The 23224-nt window shown below is 48.5% G+C and overlaps 1 protein-coding gene and 1 long non-coding RNA gene across 9 annotated transcripts in view; one reads left to right on the top strand and one right to left on the bottom strand.

Annotated features, from left to right (window-relative positions):
* Positions 1-3050, top strand: part of LOC113747018 (uncharacterized) — a 155106-nt gene extending 152056 nt beyond the window's left edge. Inside the window, exon 3 of the long non-coding RNA XR_003463292.1 lies at positions 844-3050. This is a non-coding gene — a long non-coding RNA (uncharacterized LOC113747018). The remainder of the gene's footprint in view (positions 1-843) is intronic.
* The window catches only part of LOC104923388 (RNA binding fox-1 homolog 3), a 387959-nt gene that overhangs the window by 64034 nt on the left and 300701 nt on the right, over positions 1-23224 (bottom strand). The window lies entirely within an intron of this gene.

Raw genomic sequence — 23224 nt, 5'->3', positions numbered from 1 at the left:
AGCAGGATTCTGGATCCACACCCAAAACTAATCACGCAAGTTCTTGTTCCAACTTTCACCAGATTTCACTTCTTTGTCAGAGATTTCATCCGGCTGCCTAACAACCAGAACAACCACCAAATTGGACCGATCCCCTCCTCGTTCCTCTGCAGAGTTACGGATCCGGATCCTCCTTATTTATTTAATTGAACTCACGTTCACAAATTCAGCCAGCCTGCATCATATCAGACGATGCGTGCGTGTGTGTGTGTGTGTGCCACCATGTGGCAGCTGACACAATGGAAACAGATTGCCGTGGCCGCTCTGCAGCTCTCCATCACGTCGCGGCAGATAGAGGGAACACGAGGCCTAAGGGTCAGCGCCGGCACCCGGGCCCGGCCATTACTGTTAGCTAATTGGAGTTTTCCTCGGGGTCAGGCTAGTCATCTGTGGTGCCTTTACCGGCGAGGACCCCCACTCAAAACTCAGCACACATCATTTTTAACACTGTGTCACCGCTTGACATGACTCCCCTTTCTCTCTCTTTCCCCATTTAAGGACAGGGAGGTATGAAGGGGGGAGGAGGTGTGGGAGGATTAAGGGAGGAAGGAGTGTGATCTCCCTCCACTGCAGCTGGTTAATAGGAAAAGTCTCTGTCTCCTCTGTGCACCATTCATCATGTCAAATGGTAATATCTTTAAAGGTCAGGCCGAGTCATAAAGAAAAAAGAGCCTTGGCTAAACTTTCTCGGGGATTTCCAGAGGTCTAATCACCAATCACCAAATCTGAAGTGTCTCTTTTGATTGGCTTTTGATGGCCTTGTTTCAAAGTGGTACCCTGATCATTTTTTTTTTTTTTTTCCAGGAAGGAGCTCGACAAAAAGAAGCTGCAGCAGCCGTGTGATTTAACCAGCTGATTCGGAGCCGCGGGGAAAAAACAGAGCGAGAGAAAATAAGAAGAAGAAGAAAAAAGAAGGTGGCAGGAAATAAAAAAGAGGAGGCAGAGGAGCTAAAGACTGCGACTGTCTGACAAGTGTCACACTTGCGCTTCGATCCAGCCTTCCTCCTGTGCTAATGACTGTCAACACGACAAGCAGGGCCGTCTGAAGGGGGAGAAAATTACTCGCTGAAAAGCAATTGACTGACCCCCATCATTTCTCAGGGAACCAGTGACCTGTGAATATTTCATTATGGGGAAAGTCGTGAGGCCCATATAAATGGTGGGCAGAGGGTGGAGGAGGGGGGGTGGTGTTGATCTGCCGAGCGGCGCCGTCCCAAGCCGGAGAGGGAAACCGGGGCCAGACCTGCCTGCACGCCTCGGAGCCTTTTCACTCCTCGGCTCCAACAATGCACGATTCAGCCACAGAAAGAGACGAAATGAAAGATTTCAAATATCAGCGCGTGGATGCAGATAGAAGAAGAGGCGGAGGAGGCGGGCGGGAGAGCGTCTGGGTGTTTTGGAGGTGTGGGTCAGAGCGAGTTATTCTTTTACCCTCTGCGCGACATTCGTCTTACATTGAGAAACATCAGAGGCCTCGGAACCGAGAGGGGCAGGAAGAGAAAGAGAAGACGGCAAAGATGAAAGAAAATCAATCCCTCGCCAAGCCTGATTGATCGGTGGAGTTTTGGACAATTTCATCAGGAGACTCCACTAACCAGAGATGACACGACCCATATTGGAGGGAGAACGCATTGTGGAGATTAATACCCGCATTAGGAGGCATCAGGTCGGATAAACGCGGCGCTCCGGCAGTAAATACACTGGGCCGGCGTGCCCCCCCCTTCAATGACAACTTAATGCCACGAGAAATCCTCACAACCCACACTTTACTTTTCAAACTTTGACTGGACGAAATAATTGAGTCAATTAGGAGCACCTTAATCTGAGGAAGGGATCTTCAAAAGAGAAAATATACAGTCAAGGTTTGGATTGGGTCTTAGGGATATAAATAAAAAGAGCCTGGAGATTGTCTGTGTTTATCCAACGATGGAGGGAAAGAGCAGGAGGATTATATCTGAGCTCACGCAGGAACCTCACGTTACATATTAACTTCCACTCTTCACTGTTTTACTAAAACTTTTTAATTCATCAGCTTTTTTTTCCGTGTGAGAATAACACTGTTTTATAATTACTCTGTGACAGCTAAGTATCCGTCAACATTGAATGTTATGTTCCATCTGCGCCCACGACAAGCCTCCGAGATAACATCGGGAATGAATTTAATTAGATAAGAGCCGGAGAATCCAGGAAGAATATCACTTTCTGGTCATTCTGACATTTCTCTTTATTCCCCCCATTATTCTAAGACGAGCTTCAGAGACGGGACGGCGAGAGAAAGTCAATAAGCGCATGATGAGCTAAACTTCCACCGGAAAAAAAAAAAAAAAAAGCGAGTTCTCTCGCTCTGCACCGCGTATGTCAAACCAATGGAGGGAGGAAATGGACAGGGTGAACTAGGGGGAAGTGCAGAGGGACAGAGGGAATACTGCTGATCGAGCAGATCGGGCAAGAAAGCATGAAATACTACATTACAGGGGGAAAAGGACAAAAGCAGCCACCAGGGCCTGATCATGTAGGCCTGACAGGGAGGCAGGGGGTGGAAGTAATCGAGGGTCACACAGGCCAGATGACTGATCGGGGGGGGAACATCGGGCAAAGTGACAATTTTTGCGGATGGTAAATATTTCAACAGCGCTCGGTCGTGCGGTGGAGGTCAAGCAAGCTCCATTTTAAAACACAATAGACAGACACCTTTAATAAAACATCCCACATAAACACACACACACCGGAGCTCCTCGCACACGCACACTGAAACTCTTTTCTCTCCCTTAATGGTCTAATTTCCTCGGCTGCAGCCAGAGGAAGTCGCCTTATAAGCCTCATAAGCAGGTGTGTGTGTGTGTGTGTGACTGTCGGTGACATTTAGCAAATGATCCACATTTCACACATTTTAATGCAACACAAAAAACGGCCTCCTCAGCCTCTGTCTCATATCCAGTTCAAAAGCCTTAAACAGCATGTGGAGCTCTGCTGACGAGGGGAGGAAACAAAAAAAAAAAAAGTCAGATTTGCAGCTTCCAGCTCATCAGACTGGCGTCCGTCCAGATGAGAACCGGAGTGTCTCGCTGATATACAACACCAGCGCCGGTGTGACAGTGCACATGGATCTCGTCCATGTATCGCTGGCTGAACATCACTTGCACCAGCATCCAACTCAAACCCCTTTGTGGACTAACCAGAGCGCCCCTGTTCTCTTTGTCCATCAGCACAGGTAGCTTAGTCAAAGCACAGACTGACAAACCACTGAATCCGGTCCAGAGCCGCCCCCCCCATCCTCCCATCCTCCCATCCTCCCTGCTCAGCTTGGCAGCTGATGTCAGTACTCGTGAGCGGGGTTGGAAAAGTGATTTTTACTTCCCATCTTCACTTAGTCAGTGATAAAGCAGCTGGAGGGGGGGTGCAGGGGGTGCAGGGGGTTGTTATAGCGTCAGAGATGGGATTGGCCTCTCATCCTCTGTTTTACATTACTGCATGTCTGCAGGAAAGTTGATTAAAGCCGATGTGCAGATGTGAACCCCTCACCTGCTTTACCTTTCATCACTGCCGGGGTGGGGCCTTCTGCCCCGCTTCGCTGTGCTGTGTTTGCACCGAGATTATGACCATGAAGGCGACATTACAGTGCCCTCAAAGGGTAATCAGAAGCTCGGGGTGAGCGGGGATAGGGTGGCCTGGGTGTGGGTGGCTGCAGAAAGCTGGATGGTGGGTACTCATTTATCAAACACCTCCAGGATAACCTCCCTTCTCTTTCTTTCTCCTCCAACAAAAATGCGCCATGCATGAAAAAAAAAAACCACACGAGCGGCTTCGCTTTGAGCCTGAACCCTCCGCGTTCTGCCGCTCCGTCCTTGTGGCAAATTATCACCCATAATGAGGTGGAATCCAGTTCTTAATGCATGCTGCCATTAAAAGGGGCCCTTGGGTTCCAGGCAGACTCTGTGTGACAGAACCATCGGTGTATTAAAGCAGTGAAATGCAAACCTTAGACCTCAAGCATGTACCGGCTGAACTCTTGACCCGCCTCTCCCCCCACCACATCTACATATCACATCAGCCCCCCTCCCTCTTTGACACGGTTCCTCAGAGCCGTGCTTCCTGATCCCAGAACCCATTCACCCATTTACCCATTTTGAAACAATGAAATGGCCACAATGACTTCTTGGACCGGATTCAATAGGTACTTCAAGAAAAGGGAAACCTGCTGGGATTGGCTTAAATGATGAAAACTATTGTGCTCAGAAAGAATCAATCGGCGCTTTTCAGCGTAATTCGATTCTATTCACAAAGGGGCTTGGGAGGCAATCTTAAAATGGAAATGCCACTTTGCTTGGAGTGGGTATGGAAGAGATGAAGGAGGAAAAAAAAGAGGAATAGTTTGCATGGCAGGACATCAGCTCCTTCGGTTAATACACCTTTCAATCACGTCAGTATGTGTCTTACAAACCGCCGTGGAGTTTGTGCTGAGTGCGACAAAACTCGACCAAAGTGGGTTATCGCTTTCAGACGCATAATCGCGGCGATGTGGGTGGAGATGCGCCACACCTCGTCCCTTTGCATCCACCACAAAGCAGCCTCACGGCGGCTGAAGTTTGGACTTGGTCTCCGCTTACATTACAACCGCAGCCGTCCTTTAATTGCACGATATTAGAGCAACCGAAAAGACTTGCAAGTCGAGTCGCGGAGTGCGGATCAGTTTCAGGTAGCAGCCAGAGAGCCTCACAGGTATTTACCGTGTTACATATGGTTGCGTGAGATATAAAAGTGACATCCGCAGAATAACAGCGTGTTGTTATCTAATCAAGGCAGAGTAACAAATTGGTACATTCAAGCTGCTTCGATAAAAGAAGGCCAGAGGGAAGTCATGGCACCAAACACAAGTAACTTTTTTGTGCTTTTAATCACAAACATGTGAGTCAGACGGGTGGACAAACTGCATTCAGGTAAGTACATACACATGCACAGGTACAGCTACGATGCAGGAAGGAAGACCCGACTCCCGTCTCTCTCTCTAGCGCCAATCCAGCAGGATGTCGCTTATCTCTCTGGCCGGTAAAGTGCGGTTGAGGCTCCGGTCAGCATCCTTAACCGCTATCTGTCACTCTACCTCCTCACCCCCCCCCCAACCTCACCTCACCTGCCTCCCCCTTTTGCTGCTCTGGGACCGGCTCAGTTTCAACCTGGCTGCGGTCGGCCGGTAGACGGACAGGATGAGGTAGACGGGGGAGTTGGACTGAGTCTGCAGGCAGGTGGGGGTGTGTTGGGTGTGCAGATGGGAGGAGGGGGGACATTGTTAGAGGCTAACCCATGGGGCTGTTCAGTTCAGGGGCCCTTCTCCTCTCCCTCTGTCTGTCTTGGCAAGAGAAGAGGTAGTGTCTCCTGCATCATTAATGAAGGCGGTTGACGCCCCGTACAGCAGTGCCCGGCAGCCAAAGTCTCCCCTGCCTGCCACCAGCCTGGAAGTTTGAAAGAGAGCTGATGTAGTGTATATCCACACTATGGTAATGACAGAGGTAAAGCCAGGCCTCACTCTACTTTGGCAGTGCATGCTGTATAATCAGCCATGACGAATAGAACAACCCGGGAGATGGAGAGGTCTGCTAACTTTGGGCTGGCACACGTTGGACTCCATTGTGAAGTTTATGAGTAATAAAGGAGGCACATTCAAAGAGAATCCATCACATGAAACTCCCCAACATGAAAGCTGCTGTCTGCGCCGATGAAATTTAATCTCCACTAAGCAGCGAAGAACAATGAACTAATTAAAGGATGCTTTCCCCCCCAAAAATTCAAGTTTGATTGAATCCTGGATAACATGCATCTCAAAGAGAGATTGTCAGAGACTGTTTACTGTAAAATGCATGATGGAGACAGACAGAGGAGGAAAAAAAACACCTCTACTCTCCTTTCATCTACACTGAAGACAACCATGTCACAATTGTTGCCTCCTCAAATTTCCTGATCAAAGTGCCTTAGTTCAGTTCCAAGCCTTCAAATCACATCCATACTTCATTCTGGGGGAGTTGAACTTTCCGTCGTGCGCAACAATCAATACTTCTTTTCTGATTCCAGCTGAAAATTGCCACTTCTCAGAAATCTGAGCGAGCAAGACGACAGCGACATATAAAATGTATTTAGAGGCCCGACCCGTGATTCAGAGATAAACACAGGGTGGCCCCACTAAAACATCGCACACCGGGGGGACAGGGAACTATCACTCTGAGGCCGAATATGAAACATCTGCAAGGTCTGACGGCACGTTGCAGTTTATCAGCGCTGACTTAATTCATTGTTGTTGCACGCGCGGAGCGAGAAGGCGAGAATATTGAAACTCGTAACTAAAAACTGAAACACGTCGCACGTGCAAACAGAGACAGATCAGCAAACTGTGATTTGATTGTAACGATTAAGACAGATTTTATTCAAGCAAAGTGTTTGAAAAGTTTGGACCGACTGCGCGGCGTATGCTCGGACACATCAAAGACGTCACACACACACAAAAAAAAAAAGCGACAGCTGCTGTTCATTATTAATTTTCACAATGTGAGGCGGCTTAACGGGAAACGAGTTCATTCTCACTGCAGACACTCCACTTCCATTTGAACATGGAGCTTAAGCATGTAGCAGAAAATTAGAAATAAAAGTCTCTAACCTAGGTCGAGTCGACAAGCTGAATGCATCAAAAGAAACGTTTGAGTTCATGAATTCACACGAAGAGGTGGTGCACAGATGCATGAAATTTACTCCCGCGACATATGGACTGGACTGCACAGCATGTATATATATATAAATATATAAATATATATACGCTATGTGTAGATCCAGAGAACGTCATTAAATGTTTTATTCCACACCACCTGTTTTATGGCGGAGCGCTTGGGCAATCAACCCGAGAACGTTCCCGCCCGGCATCTCGCAGACGTTTGTTTGCACTGTCAGCACGGAGGAGTAAAACAAAAGTATGAATAACTGACAAAGTAACAAAAAGAGAAGCCGAACCACACACACACACACACACACACACGCACACACACACGGTATAAATTAAAGAAATGTTTATGTAAAATACTGAGAATATTAGAACAAACATTTCAAAGAACTCCTTCAGATTGGAAAAGAGACGTTTGTGCAGCTGTTGACAAAGTGCTTGTCAGTTCCATTCAGACGTGCGAGAGCAGAAAGGACTCAATGCTAATCGACATATGAATGAAGCCGGTGGAGGCGAGCGTATTCAGGACGTGCACCGCTGCTGCAGCCCCTCCACTCCCGGAATAGCCTCCAGCTTTTACTGTATCTCGGGCTCTTTGTTAGCGCTTCGCCTCGAGACTCAGCCTGCTGCATTCTGCGCGAGGAGCGACAACAAAACACTTGTTTTTAGAGGCAAGAGACGGAATCTGATTCAACTTCAGAGGATTAGAGCAACAATGGGGATGCTCGCGCGCACACACACACACACAGACACACACACACTCGTCTCTAACACACACATGCAGGAGTAGTCCCTGCCCAAGTGGGAATGAACTGCTCCAGAAAGGCCAAGGCCTTGGCAAGGTAATTAACTGAGGGTGCTTGTTTCACATGGCAGAGTCCATTAAGTGCCATGTCACACTGATGTCAGGGTAAAGGTAGCGCACACACACACACACACACACACACACACACACACAGGAACGCACACTCTGCTTTCAAATGGAGGCAGGAGTGTCTGAGGTGGAGATAGTGAAGTGAGAACGACAGAGGGGAAGAAGTGGCTGTGGCTTTTTCAGGGCTCTCTAACCGATCCCTCCCTAATCAGCAACCCCACTCCCCCTCCAGATCCAGCCATCGATCGGTAGCAGCACTACCACCCCGGTGCCGTGATGAGGAGCCGGGGGTGGGGTGGGCTGATGTGCTACCCCTCCGTATACCCTCTAATTGCCCTGCCTGGGTTACCAACCCTCAGCTATCCCAGCAAAATGGCCCCCGCGCTGACCGATGGAGCAACGATTCTGCTTGCAAAGCTTTAAAACGGGCCACCGACGTAAGCCCATTAGGCACGGATGACCACACCAGGCGCTCGGAGAGTGGAGGGCTGCATTAGCTGAGGGAGGAAGTGGGAACACTCGTCCCCACAACCACAACTGTGAACAAACCGCGAGGGGCACCACACACCTGAGAGTCTGAGCACACTCACTAGAATATACCTTTCTGTGCTTCGGAGTACTGCTGCATCTCAGATAACATTGTCCCCACTGAAGAGACTTCCACACAAGCTAACTGAGGTTTATCTCCCACTTAACAGATGAGCCAAAGGAAACAAGAGAGGCACTCAGGGACTGAAGGAAGAAAGGAGTGAGGATAGAGGAGGGGACAAAGAGACAAAGCAACAAAAACATCAGTATCAAAACAGAAAGTGTGCGAGCACCGCAGCCGGGTTTCTCCGACTGATCACACCGAGCATCGCCTTAGACTTGATTGCGTGTGCGAGCATTGGAGCGTGGCGGAGCGCGGTGACGGATGGAGCACGAGCCGCCGCTACGCTGCCCAGAGCACCGCTGCAATTAAACCAGCAAAAGGCCGGGATGCTAAGACCTCGCAGGAAGCAGCAGCAGGGCCGGAGAGAGCTTTGGACGGCGAGTGCCGAACTGAACACTGTGCTGATTTGTGCACTGACTGTCCCCGAGAATAGGGCCATGTATTTTTAATCAATGTCAAAGTGATGAAGTGTGTGTTTGCCACAAAAAATCCCCTGACAAACACAAATAGAGAAAGACAAACTCCCCGAGGGGGCCACGCACGCACACGGATATAGAGCGACACCGTGCAGCGACTGGACGAATATTCCAGAACCTGACCCAAACTGCCTGCGCCGTCTTAACTTTCATCGTACGACCTGATATAGAAACCGGAGCGCAGACACGAAGAAAAGCTGCCTAATTTGGAACGCAATTAACATTTTTAATAACAATAAATACTGTCCGGATAAGTGGTCGGCTGGCCCGATAATTAGAAATTGGCGGATCCATGGCCATCCCTCAAGACAGACACATGCTGACTTTTCTGCAGGTTATCTGGTATTGGGAATCATTCCTGAAGCATAAACAAGCCAGGGAGATAGGCTGGCCACCCTCCAACAGCCTGTCTCCTCAATTTTACAGGCTTCTTTTCCCCTTTCAGCCAATTCAGCCCCAAATATCGATCAGCCGAGAGAGAGAGTGGGAGAGAGAGAGAAATTGAAAGAAAGAGATGGGTAGGGGGGGAAAAAGCACAGAGAGAGAGGAGGGGTGGTGGGTGGAGAGATGGGATGGGGGTGAGGGAGGGAAAAGGCGGAAATGGAGGCCAAAGAGGTGAGGTATGTGGGTAAGTTGCAGAAAGGCAGAAAGTTTCTTAGCGAATTCTGCGCACACGCACGACCGTGTGACACGAGTTTTAAAAAAGAAAAAGAGTGGCTGCGAGGCGGCGGAGGTGGGTGGGGTGAGGGTGTAGGAGGAAAGCAACAAAACAAGAGGTGGGGGAAAGGGATGAGAGATCGTGTTGTGTCTCAATCCCTGGCAAACTCACACATGTAATACTGAAAGCTGCGGCGCCGTAATAAGATCATTAACCCAAAGACCAGTGACCTAAGGAGAATGGCCAGTGATCCCTGACTGAAGCGCGGCGCATTAAGGAGGCTTCTGGATGATTGCTCGAGAATTATGGGACCACAGAACGCGAGCGGGCGGGCGAGCTTGTGGGCGTAAATGAAGCCACAACCACATTTCTGTGATGCATTATTCCTCCACGTCCTCTCAGCTTTTTATTGGACTCCTCTCAGTCTCGCCCCCCATTTGGACTCCACTGTACTGTGTGTAATCTAAGGAGGGGGCACGGAGGCTTGATGCGATTACACCAAATGAAATTACAACACATTGAATTCGCCAAAGCACGGCGCCTTATCAAAAGCAGCAATTGGGATGCTACTTAAAGAAGTGGCAGACGTTATGTGGCGGAAGGACTCGGGCTGATCTTTGACCCTGTCGGAGAGCCAATCAGTATCAACGCATCCGGCGAGCGGGAGCAAAGAGGAGGGGGCCAGTCAGAAGCCGAGGCTGTACATAGTTTTACACACTATAAAATATGCATTTGCTAAGTGGTGCAGCATTTTGCCCTTTGAGAGGTTCATGCATTGTTTAGGCAGCAGAGCAGAGGAGGAGGAGGAGGAGGCCGTATGGTGGTGGTGGTGGTGGTGGTGGTGGAGGAAGTGCTCGGTAATGGGGCCAAACAGGAGTGCTGATTTATGTGCACAGTCACCCAGGTAAAAGAGGAAGCAGTTCACCTCTTCTGCACTGCGCCGTGTTTGGCCCAGCTATCAGCGCCCGGCGACAAACTTCCCGTGAATCGCACGACTGTCGATGGAGTTAAAGTTAAAAGCCGGCTGCAGCAGATGGTCGGCTGCAGAGCACCACCCGGCAGCACTGACTGATCTGCAGTATATGCTGCTGACAGCCACACAGCCTCCCTCTGTCTGCTGCACCACACAATGCAAACCCAGTGATACTCTCGTCGGGGTGTTACGGAACAAAGACCGAGCCGTTCAAACCGTCCGGGCTCGTTTACGCTCGTTCAGTGACGTACGAACAGAAAGCCGAGCTAGAGTCACGCTACAGCTGAGTGAAATCTTCAGGATACAGAGGCTGGGTTGAGATATCTTCAGCTGTCTGTGCAGCAGGACCCCCAGGCGTCCAGGCCTGTAATGCAGCAGCCCCTCCCCACATCCCACATTCACAACAATAGCATACGCTAATGCACGGGCCAGAAGTGGTCGCCACATTCCTGGCAAACACAACCTAATCTTTAACCTCTTTACAGTGCGCATGATATACTTTGCAAGCCGGGGCCAGAGGTTTATCCATTATGAATGAACCCATATTACTCCAGGCATTAGCAATGTATGAGCTGGGCTTTAGAAACACAAGGTCTGGGTTTTTTCTGCCTGCCTCCCTGCCACTCCTTCCTTCCTCCTTCCTCTCCTTCCACGCTGTTTTCTTCCCTTCCTAGCCACGTGCTGCCGCCTCCCATGGATGCCCTGACTCCTGCCTGACAGCTCATCTGGGCCGAGCCCCGCCTCGTCCGATCGGCAGCTCTCTCTCCGCGAACGCGTTGGAGTTTGAAGAGGCAGGGCCACGCCCGGGGCTGAAGCCCTCCACTGGTCTTAGCTTTGCTCGCTCTCTGCAGCTCACCAGCCGACCCTCCACTCGGCTCCATCGCTCGCTGCCCTGTCTCCTTCTTCAGTCTGATTTCAATGCCTGCACCGCCTTTGTGATGGTATCTGATTTCTCCGAGCCAGCCGACTGAAACTTTAATGAAATGCAAGCATGAAGAAGAAGGAGCAGGAAAAAAAAGGCAGAATATACTATTGTGCTGTGCTTACCATCCACATAGCTTACAGCTTTCAATACATTTTTCATAAATGTGCCAGCTCACATCGCCTTAATATGGATTATTTTGTTCGTCTCTGCGTGCCTGATTTACTGTACGTGCTCGCGGGCGAAGCTCATTCTAAAATCGTGTCGCAGACGTGTCCGAAAGGTCGTGAAACCTTCATTTCGTCAGGCACGATTCCTTCCTCATCAGATCCAACAAACAGATCAATGCGGGCAGAGCCTTCAGACGAGCAGCAGTGATGACTGGAGCATCTTTACTGCTTACTTTGAGCGTTTCGGCAGCGTGCAGTGAGGTGGGAAGATGGAGAAAGTGCTCTCGGCGGAGCCCAGGACTCCCCAGGGCTGCTGCAGCCCCCCACCTCCCTCCTCCCGTCTCCACCTCCTCCTTTCTCCATTCCCTACTGTGGGACAGCGAGATTACAGCAGCCCCCGGGGAGAGACCGACTCCCAGCAGGAGACGATGTCGTCCCACCCCCCCCGCTGGTTGCCAATATGAGACAGAGAGCGAGCTTCTCTGGCCCTAACACGGGTCGGCCTGATAAAGATTATGTCTCACTTTTAAATGAACAAAACAACCCACTCAAGCCATTAACCTCTCGTGCAAGTCTTGCATCGCATTACTAGACAGCTGCAATGTGATTACTGACTGCAGAGTCTGAATGCACGCGGCTTCAGAGCCTGGAAACGTGCACGCCGCTACGAGCTGCAAGGCGAGGTAAAATATGAGCATGTCCACATGCTGTCCCCGTGTAAAAAAAAAAGGGAATTTAACATAGTTTGAGCCGAGTTTCAGCCACAACAAATAGCGGAGGACAGGAAGGAGTGTGGTGAGAGCAGCCGAGCAGCAAGAGGCCTGGACAAGGCCTATTATGACAGGAAGCTCGACTCATCAGCCATTCAGGGCGCTGTAAGAGGAGACATAAATCAATGGTGTGCCAATTATGACACCACACTGAGCCGTGTGAGTGCAGGGAATTAGCCGCACAAATCTCAGTATCAGGTTCAGTTAGATGGGCTCGTTCTGGAGTGGGGAGGGAATGCCAGAGACGCACCGCAGGGAGGATGGAGAGGATGGAGAGGAGCGCTGAAATGTGAGGCAACTCATTACAGTTGATCAGGAAAATCAGCCAAATGCATTCCTGTTTATCTCTTTTGTTCTCACTCGCAAGTGTGCACGGGAGGAAGGAAGGTAGCTGGGAAAAGCCCGCCCCCGTTACACCGAGCCCTCGCCGAAGCATCTGAGGTGAAAACTGGAAGACTGCAGTCGCCACACATCAAGCATGCTTCTCATATTTCATTCTCTCACACTGAGATTTCTCTCTTAAGAACATTAAACTTCACCTGACACCTCTCTCTCACACACACACACACACTCGCAATCAAGCAGCACACGTCTCTGGTGAAGCTCGGTTTTTTAAAGCTGGGCCTGAACACGAAGCCTCAACACCGCCGAACACACAGCTGTATCCCAGAACTTAGATTCTGATTAAATGGAGACAGAACAGCCCATTAAAGTCATTAACATACATCTAGAGTATGCATGTGGGGAGGGGGGGGTGCACCAAAGGGTGTGCATGCACAGTAATGTAGCGCATATATTACGGAGAGATCCGCTGATAGAACTTGAAAGAGCATATCTTGCAAAAGCTTATATATATTATTTATCAGTCAGACATCAAAAAGGAGACTTTGTAATGACCTTTTTAATTCATATGCAAAGGTAATGCAGATTTCTCGAAATCCACCAAAAAAAAAAGCTGGAGCTGAAGCTGGAGCTGAAGCTGAAGCTGAAGCCTGCACCGGCCCCGCATCTTTAATTTAATGTCATACTGACGCTTTATCTCGCAGATTATCACGAAGCACATACGCTGCTTTTAATTTCTGAGATTAAGACGTGCCGGTTATCTTCTGAAGGGAACGTGAAGAGAACGCGTGACTAACGCCGGGGAAACGTTTTTTTGCAGCGCTGATGAAAATTTAACGTCGACACGTTTTGGAATTTTTTATTTTTTTGCGTTTTATCAAAGATTTTAAAGGAAGTGATATCGACGCAGCACAAACACAAACATTAGCATGTGTATGAAAGATGGACCGGCTGTCAACACACACACACACACACACACACACACACACACACACACACACACACTGCAGGAGCTGGAGTGTCACTCTTTGGCCAAGAGTTATTTGATATCCCCAGTGAGCTGCTCGGGTCACACTCCTCTACAGTGTGTGTGTGTGTGTGTGTGTGTGTGTGTGTGTGTGTGTTTGGTTGCCTGCTCTGATCCCTGCTGATTTTGGTTTCTGTTCACTGGTTGATAAATCATGAATGTTTTAATTGTACGCTGACCTTGATGAAATGAATGGACATCATTTATCAATTAAGGAGTGCAATGGGGTGATGTGAGGGGAGACACGTCTGCTGACAGAATTATTTCTCATCTCGTCTTTGGCTCCGTCAGCCTTATTCTACAGAGACGTTTTTTTTTTTTAAAGGGTTCTCGTGCAGGTTTTTATCTCACAGTTTTTTGTTATTATTATTTTTTGTGTTTTCTGCCTCCCCTCGGTTCGATCTCAGCTGTTTACCGAGTAAAATTCATGTAAAAACTGAGAGAGCTGCTCTGACCGGTGTAATCTGTGCGTGGGCGCTCCCGGCGTGCTCGCGCAGGATTGGCTTTTCATGACATGAACATCAAATCCCCCCGAGAATACAGCTGCCACGATGAGATGTGTTTTTATGGGGATTTAGGCTCCGGAAGAGAGATTTGAGTATTACCTATTGTCAAAAATGTGCAATGTTAGAAGAAGAGCTGCAGCTGTAGCAGGGTGGGGGATATTAAACAGGCCCGTTAATGTTTTACACAGTGTTGTCGATGCTCCCGCAGACCTGTAAAGTCTCGACGGTAACTCTCGGTGTTGAGTGGTGCAGGAGACTTATTGAAAGGTGGCGAGTGGGAGGAACATAAAGGAAGATAATTCAGCTTGAACCGCTGCAAACCTCCCCCCATCCTCCACCACCACCACCACCCTCATCAGCCGTTTCTTCCTCAGAGCAGCGTAGCATGCAGAGGGACATCGTTTTTCATCCATCACAAAAGGCTCAGTGAGCCCTGTCTTTAAAGCAGCTAACAACAGACCAGCCTACCCTTTTAGTTCTTCAGACGTCTAAATGCTGGCGGCGTTCGGCGGAGAATCGGCGCAAAGGGCCGGGGCCAGTTTTCTAACCTGGAGTGTAGTCCAGCAACATACCCAGATAGATACATGTGTGTGTGTGTGTGTGACCACGAGCCAGAGAAGCCCAAGCGCCGCCGACCTTTTGTGAATGGTGGGCTGCCATTCTCAAACACCGGGCCCCCAGATTGACTTTGCCCTCAGCCAGATGAGAGACAGAGCCTGCTCATGTGTGAACGGCCCCCCGACCGCCTGCACGGGCTCGCCAGATCCAAACGGCCCGCAGGTCTGAGGGAGCATTTTACAGCCTGTTTAACAGTAACTTCAAAAATCCTCCTCCTCCTCCTCCCCTTCCTCCTGCATGCCCCCATTTTTTTTTTCACAAAGAGATTTCTCAGACATCAGGCCTTGGTTGCTGATTGCCTCTGAACGTGGTGTTGATTAAAAAGTCAGCATTGTTCAGGCTTTCTTGTTTTCTCTTTCTTGTGGATCCTGGGAGTACAAACAGCTCGATAGGCTGCGTGTGAAAGTCTTCGGGCCTTGTGTCTGACGAGGGACCCGCGGTGAGAGAGAGAAAGGGGGCCTGCTTGCCCGGCTTTTGGAATCCAATAAAGTGCTTTATTCCAGGGCTGGGGCCGACGTGAGGCTAATCTTTGATCTGAACTGGAAGCTGAGGGCTCTGGAGTGGGCCACGCTGCCCGATTATTTATGGGAACTTCAAAGGTTCCGCTGATCACACTTGTGTCTCTTATCTAGCGAGCGAGAAACAGCCACAACAACAAAAAGTGACTTTGTGAGGAGAGTGGAGATTCCGAGCACGGAGGGAGAGAGAGAAGAGGTGGGGATAAAGGGCGTGAGCGTTTGAAATAGAAAGTTTGTGGGGAGATCTCCAGATTAGAGATGATCAGGCCACGTCCGTCCCAAAAAGACAATCGGACCTGGGGAGGATGAGCCGATGTCAGGGAAGCCCGCGCTCTCTCCTCCGCAATCCCTTTTCTTTGCCCTCCCCATCTCCCTTACTTCCTCCCTGGCTCTCCATCCCTTCCTTCCACTATCACCGCCGCCACCTCCCCATCACATCAGAAATGTGACTGGCCTCAAACTGCTGACTTGCTCACAGTCCATTGAGTTTCCTCTCCTTATCAAATTACAGCCACCTCAATAACCCACTCGCTGCAGCACGCCGGAAGAAATGAGGTTTTCTCCACCGCCCGCCCCTGGCACTGCACTCGCTCCCTCGCTTTTTTCTTCTCTCACATTTTTCTTTCAAAAACAGCAGACAGGGGGGGAGAAGAAGAAGAAGAAGAAGGAGAAGGGTGGAGGGGGTGGCTGATGTGGATGTTGGCGTATATCTCGGAGTGGGCGTACGATCGTAATGTTTCGTACGAGCTTGTGCAAAGAGGAGGGGCAGAGATGGCCCGTCGCTGCACAGTGCTGATTTGCAGACGTGGGCCGATGTCCAGATGGCAGGCGCCTTCCGGGAGCGTTTTTTACTTCCACCCCAGCAACTGCTCAGTCACAGCGGCCCACAAAGACCCCAGCTACCTCCTAGCATCATCTATCCTTTTTGTTTTTGAGCCACTGGTCGTCTCTGTGTGGACCCAATCTTTCCTTGGAGAGAACCAACACCACCACCACCACCACCATGGAGAAAATGACACAGTCCCATCACCTCTCATACACCTGCAATGAGAGCCTATGAAAACTGGCCCACGCAAGGTCATCCGTCTCATTTTGAGAGCGAAGCTGCAGTTATTACAAAGTCAAAATGAAAAGCCTCATCCCCAGGTCAGCTGTCTGACAGGTGATGGATGTCATTTAACCTTCCAGCAGCTGGTTACTGGTTCTCGACACCGGAGTAAATAAGGCCGAGGGAGGAAAAGTTGAAAACACCTCTCCAGGATCCCGGATCCATTTTCTCCCGATGTGATAAAGTCGCCTTCGAAGACTTTTTGATTTATTTTTAACATCGCCAGCGTTGATGTTGTTTTTTTTTTTTGAGGCGGTAATTGCCCCGCGTTAATGCATGCAAATGAGAGTTCAGGATGAATTTACAGGAACTTGTACACCCCTCCTTCACACGCACACACTCTACTCCTCCAATGTGAATTAACATCAATATTTATCTTAGTTCTATTATCCAATTCTTACCTCATTCACATGCTAATTGCTACAATTACCATTAAATAAGGGCCCCGGTTCAGAGGAAATAACCTGCTGCTGAGCACTTGAATTACTGACTCGTCACCTGTGCGCACACGATGCATACACTCAGACACGCACACACCTACACACAGACAGCGGGAGAGCAGAGAAGAAAGTGGAGGTATGTTAACATCCGCCGCGGTGGATTTTTTAAAATCCCCAAACGCCTGACAAAACTACAATGCCAACCGCGACTTTGTGTATTTTTGGAAAGCTATCCTGTCAGCGGCGTCACGCCGGGTTCCCTGACATGAGAAGACAGCAAAAAAAAAAAAGAACTGATTGGAAGAGGAGCTCAAATTGAGAACGAATGCTCATGTATAATGATTTGGAAGGAGCCCCGGAGAGGGTTAACATGAAAGCCCAGCAGAGTGCCAGCCCCAGTTACCTGCAGAGCCGCAGCCGACGTGCTCTGCCTTCACCTGTTTTATTGGAGACGACGCAGGCGTGTCAGTGACAGCGAATGTCCAAGTTGAGTGGGAGTAGATTAGATTAACTCCCCTGTGAAAGAGCCTTGTCTGCTTCCATTGTGCATCCTGTCTAGTTAAAACGACACAGGTATGCCACGGCAATAAGCAGGTGCGCTGACATCAGACTCGTGTTGGGAATACCGGCGCTGATTGGAAAACCTATGGAGTATTCCTCAAACACAAACACACGGCTGACGTGTGCGGCTGCTGCCCTCCCCAGAACAACCGTCTTGCATGAAGAGCGAGTGAGTGATTCTTCGGGGCCGCCGGGGGTACAAACTGTACCGCACTGCACCCACCGGACTCGGCGCTCGGTCCCTTAAGGGGAGTTTTCTGGCTGCAAAGACATCCATTTTGTAAATCGACATGGTGGAAGGTGTTATTGAAAAAGGCCTTGCAGGGAAGTGGAGACTACAGGCGGTGCTGCTGCTGCAGCAGCCAAGAGAAAGGCCTAAAAAGCATAACTGGATAGAGACATAGAGCCCACTGATAACTGAGTTGTAAACTTCTATTGCCCCAGGGCTGCAGTCATACTCTGCTCATTGAATCAGCTTGTAACATAGGCGAGTGAATTCAGACCTTGTCAGGAAAACAAAACCGAGAGAGATCGTGAGCGCGGAGAGAGAACATGAACAATGCAAACTAAATAAGCAGGAAAAAAATAAGTATAGAAAATCCAATTCTCCCCTCAGGAGCAATATCAACGGCTTTGAAACTTTCCGAGACAGAACAGGCTTCAGCTGGTCCTGAGACGCTTTCTTCATTTCTTGGCTACTTTTTTTTTTAGGGGGGAGTTTACTACATAACCTCCCTCAAACAGAAATATGCATGAAGAATGATTACCGATGTCAGAGCCGTCTTGCCTTCTGGCCCGGCCTCACGCTTGTACAGCACAATCAGGGGAGCCGGTGACCTTTGCCGATGGCGGAATACCTAATCGCGAAGGCCTCTCTCAGTTGTAAAGTAGTAAACGCGCCGCCGCAAGATCTATTAGTTTGCTCTTTTATCTGTAATAATCCTGACAGAACAAATAATACCCAGCCATATTCTGAGCAAAAAAATAAAGGCTGAGGAGAAATTATCATAATCATTCAAAGTGATGCTTTGGGAACGAGAGGAATAAATGTGAAAATAAATTCAGAGCCGATAAATCGACTCGCGCTGCCGCGGCGGCTGGAGTGAATGGAGGCTGTGGAGTGGATGGATACCATGGAGCACTGTCTGTCTTACGCACACAAACCTCCCTCGTAAATTATCTTGAGCAATGTAGAATTTATGAGGCAGAGATATGTCACTGCCAGCCTATCATTTCCATGGCTCTGTCACCGTAACTCTCTCCAAAACTGCCCCAAACCCCATAGATAAAAACGGCCACCGCAGCTCCAGACTGAAGAAACGAGGAGGCGGCGGTCGAGCAGCCGCTACATCCGGGTGAAAGCCAGCGACCAACACGCAAAAGCAAGAGAGTAAAGGAGGGGAAGGGTGTGACAATTATAATTTGCTCTGTTTATGTTGCGTGAAATCAAGTGTCAGGGGAATTTGGTGAATTGGAAGATGAGTCAAATTGCCGGGCGTAGGCCGCCGCCGCCGCCGCCACCGCCGCTTACATCTCTACCTGAGCGGCTCCTCGGCACACCGCCGACAATAGCTTTTACCTTTTTGAAATATGTGTTTGTGTTTCTTTGTGTCAGTGTGTGTGAGTGTGTGTGAAGAGATTTGGGGGAGCTTTTAGAGCGCTATCATAGAGTAGGTGGAGGACGGTGGAGTGTATCAGAGAGGGCAGTCCGCACATGCTGCCCTGCGAGATTGGATTCTCACCCATGAAATGTAAGCGCACGGGGAAAAAACTCTCCGCCGCAACAACCTCCTATTTACACAGCAATTTTCCACTCGCTCGCGACAGAACTAAATCGCATTTGTCTCCCTGCCGTTGATACCACGCTGCCCTGGAATTTCATTCATATCCAGTTAATTAGCACTTCCTCTCCTGGCTCCAGAAAGAGCAATCATTGGACAGAACGACGTGCAGTCATTTATTACAGTTTATTACAGTTCATCGAGCGTGTTGGATATTAGAATGATTATGATTAGTGTGTGTGTGACGGGAAGAAGAAAAAAGTTATTTACCAAAAACAGCTGGACGGATAAATTAGGCCTTTTCTCGACGTGACAGTATCTCCCGCCACGGCGCCGTTTCAACATTTCTGGGTGAAAAGCGACGTCTCTCAAGCTTTTACTCCCTCCTTTGAAAAGCTTAATTGCTATTCATTACTCGCCATCGCTGAATGATAACAATGTTGGAGTTACAATTCTGAGTCATTAAATTAGGAGGAAGGGGGATGAATAGGAGGAGTGGGCAACGGGAGAATCCTCGTTCCCTGTTGAGCCCTGACAAAGGGTCGTTTCACTCAAATTAAAAGATTCAAAGATTCAAACTCTCATTTCCCTCTCGTGGTCGTTGATAGTTTCAACATTTCTACCCTTGAATTTAGTTTGTGCTGCTCATAATTCAGAGAAAAGTGTTTTCGCAGCGACGTCTTCACGAGAAATGAGTCTGAAATTTCAAAATAAAACTAAAAATATCAACGCGGACGGGAACCCCGCCCCATGGAAGCTTATTTAACATTTATGATTATGATTTTTCCAGTTCAGACTCATCAGGAGGTCTTTAACACCACGGATCAGGACGCTTTAAGTCTCCAGGAGCGCGAAAACAGAATAAACGTGACATCAGTGAACGTTCTCAGTCGGAATATTTTGTGGTTTTGCAGATTTTTCCTCATTTTGTTGATGAAACGATGGAATTTGAGCAACTACCGTGAGTAATGCAGCATCGTGAACGAACCCTTTAAGACTGAACACACACACACACACACACACACACACACACACACACCACCACTTACACCTGTCTCTACACACACACACACACACACACACGTGCGCCTGCGGAGGCTGTAATCTGTAATTTGTAAGTTCCATTTGTTTTTAACACACACCAAAGCAGTGGTCCTGTGGGACCTAATAAAACCTCATAAGCACACGGAGAGGAAGCCCGAGGCGCTGCTCTTTCCCACAGATCTCACCTTGATAGATGATTTTCGAAAAACACAGAGGCGTGCTCCACTAACAAAGTGCTGCGAGAAAAAGCTGTGATATTTAGACTCTCCGTCTGAGGAGAGGAAAAACGAGGAGGAAGACGAGGAGGAGGAGGAGGAAGGAGGGCTAAATTACACGAGCTTCTCTCCTTTCTTAGCGATTACCCAAAGAGAAGCAGAGCGATCAGCAGGAAACCTGTGAGGTAAAAACAAAGTTTGAGCTTTTGCTGGTTTTTATTCCTCCTGCTGCTCGTGCAGCGCAGAGCTCGTTCTGTTTGGAAGTCCGTCCCGTAATCATTTGTTTCACGGCGTTAAAGGGAGTAGCCAGTGGAGATGTGCCGGGAAGCACGGCCATTACTTTATATTACTTTAGGTCTCTAAAAACGAACGTGCCATAACCGGCAATTTCGGAAAGCCCCAGCTCTGCGATATAGAAATAATAATAATAATAAAAGGGCTCATTTAATTTGGAGAAACAAAAACAATTATGAATCCGCCTGGGTGGAGGTCATCTCCTCTCTGCGGCACTTCTTTCATTTCAGAATACCTGTAGACTTTTTCAAGGAGAACTTGAAATCAATTTCAAGCCCCATTTAATTTTATACACCCCGTACATGCTGACCCACAACAGCATAGTTCAAATATTGATCTTCTTGAGCGGGGTGACCCAGGGTGCTCACACACACACACACACACACACCGTACGGTTGCATCTTTTTTTTTTTTAAATAAAATGAAATAATGAGGAGAAAAGGAACTTCTCAGTCGTGTTTGATGGGAGGAATAATTCCCTCAAACTTGGTTCCCCGTGCAAAGCGCCCGCCGCTCAGATGAAGACAGATAATGACCTTTTGAAAAACAAAATTTCAGCGTTTGCCTGGAGATCTATTTGTCAGCGGCAGCGTTTCTTCTGGCTGCTGCTGCTGCCGGAGAAAACAGGCTCGCAGCAGCACGAGGAGGAGCGGTAATAATGCTTTGCTGTTCACCACTGCCATTAAGCCGCTGGTGATAAAAAGGTGCAGTGCTTTTAATGGCGTGCGATAGCTTCTTCTTCTTCTTCTTCTTTTTGCTCTCACTCGTACGGCCACTCTGTTAACTCAGCACACGGAGGTAATACGTCTCATTTGAGAGGATCCCACCGAGAGAGAGAAGAAGGGGGGGGGGGGGGTGCTTGAAGGACAGTACGAGAGAGTGACACTACATTATAAACATACTAATCACAGCTGGCTGAGATACCGCAGTAAAGAAATAATTGGACTCAAGCTGGCCTGGCTGCTCGAGCATCTTAGCGTGCCGTTTGCAGAAACAGAAAACCTCGGGACGCGTTCGATTCTCAGGGGTTACAAACGTTTTCTACTGCGAGGTTATCCTGCTGTAACTGTGTGTGTGTGTGTGTGTGTGATGAAGCTCCTGCAGTGCAAAGACAGGGAGGTGTTGTGTCGAGTGTCTTGTCTCTCTCTCTCTCTCTCTGTCGACTCGCTCGTGGTCTTCGTTCGGCCTAACGGAGCGCTCGAGCGGACCGAGCAGCAGAGATTTCTAAACCGAGCGAACATTCCTGAGCTGTAATAAAAAAAATAAATAAAAAAAAGAGGCCTGGGCGGGAATGAAGGCCACTGCAATGCAGATTTGACACCGGTGAGTGTGAACAGCTCTCTGCAGCCTTTATCTGACCCACGCCGAGTACGTGAGCACGGCTCCATCACACCAAACATCAGCCCTGATTATTTTTCTTGGGTAAAGTTGCAGCAACATTTCAAAAAGTTGGAGAACTTTGTTGCACTACCAACTAAAAAAACACACAGGTAACACACACACACACAGACACACTCTCCTGTGGTGTAAACGTTTGACACTCGTGTTAATTAAAAGTTTCATTAAAAATTTGCCACTTTCTAAAAAAAATAGCAACAAAAAAAGGCAGCTGGGTGACGAGTGCGAGGCGAGGACGTCTGCAAACTGCAGCTTTGTTTTCCACAAGTGGAGTATATTAGCATGAGCAGCACTGTGAATGCTAATGCACTGACACTGTGGCTCCAGAATATAGACAGGAGGAGCAGTCCGGGCTCACGCTCCACATTAATGACTGGAGGATATTTAGCATTATTGGCAAAATGTAAATACACATTTATTGATGCGGCGTGCGTGCGAGCGTCCGCCTACAGATCGTTCCTACATATGTAAGCTCAGACATCGTACACTCACATTAAAAACACAGACAGGCCCCCAGTGGAAAAAAAAGCTTTGTAGGTGAGTAAATCTATTGCACTGTTTGTGCCACTCTTCTGTACGGGGAACAAATTTAATTTTGTTCCATTTACAAAGGTCTGCTGGAGTAAGACGGTGGGTAGCCTTAAGAAAGAAAAAAAAAAAAAGCCTCAGTGTGAAGTCTCTGTGAAGAACAAGGCAGCACTCGCTCACACACCAAATGAAATTTCAAAATAAACGACTGAGCTGTGATTTACAATTCTCCTCCGGGCCACAGAAAAGTGAGAAAACATTTCAATCAGTCCCTCCGCCTTTGTTATGCCGCTATGAATCAGCTGTTTAAGGGACAAAACAGCTGAACGGCGAGCGAGGAAAGACTGAAACGTAGAACATATTGAGAGGTATATTCCAGAGCCATGAAATTGGGTTTTAAGTTTTTCTTTTTTATATATATATATATATTTGTGCCTGATTGAATCTGAGTGAATTGTGCTCGACTAAATTGACTGAAAAACAACAAAGCTGGCATTGCTCTGCGATATGATGGAAATATTTCAAATATAGTGTTTACCTATGAGCACACAGCGGAGATGAATCGTGGAGACAGATGCATGAGATCTGCTGCAACAGTCACGTCCAG

The sequence above is a fragment of the Larimichthys crocea genome, chromosome XII, assembly GCF_000972845.2.
Source record: "Larimichthys crocea isolate SSNF chromosome XII, L_crocea_2.0, whole genome shotgun sequence".
NCBI classification, from domain to species: domain Eukaryota; kingdom Metazoa; phylum Chordata; class Actinopteri; family Sciaenidae; genus Larimichthys; species Larimichthys crocea.
Note: the sequence above shows the minus strand (reverse complement) of the source record. Positions and strands in the feature narration are given on the sequence as shown.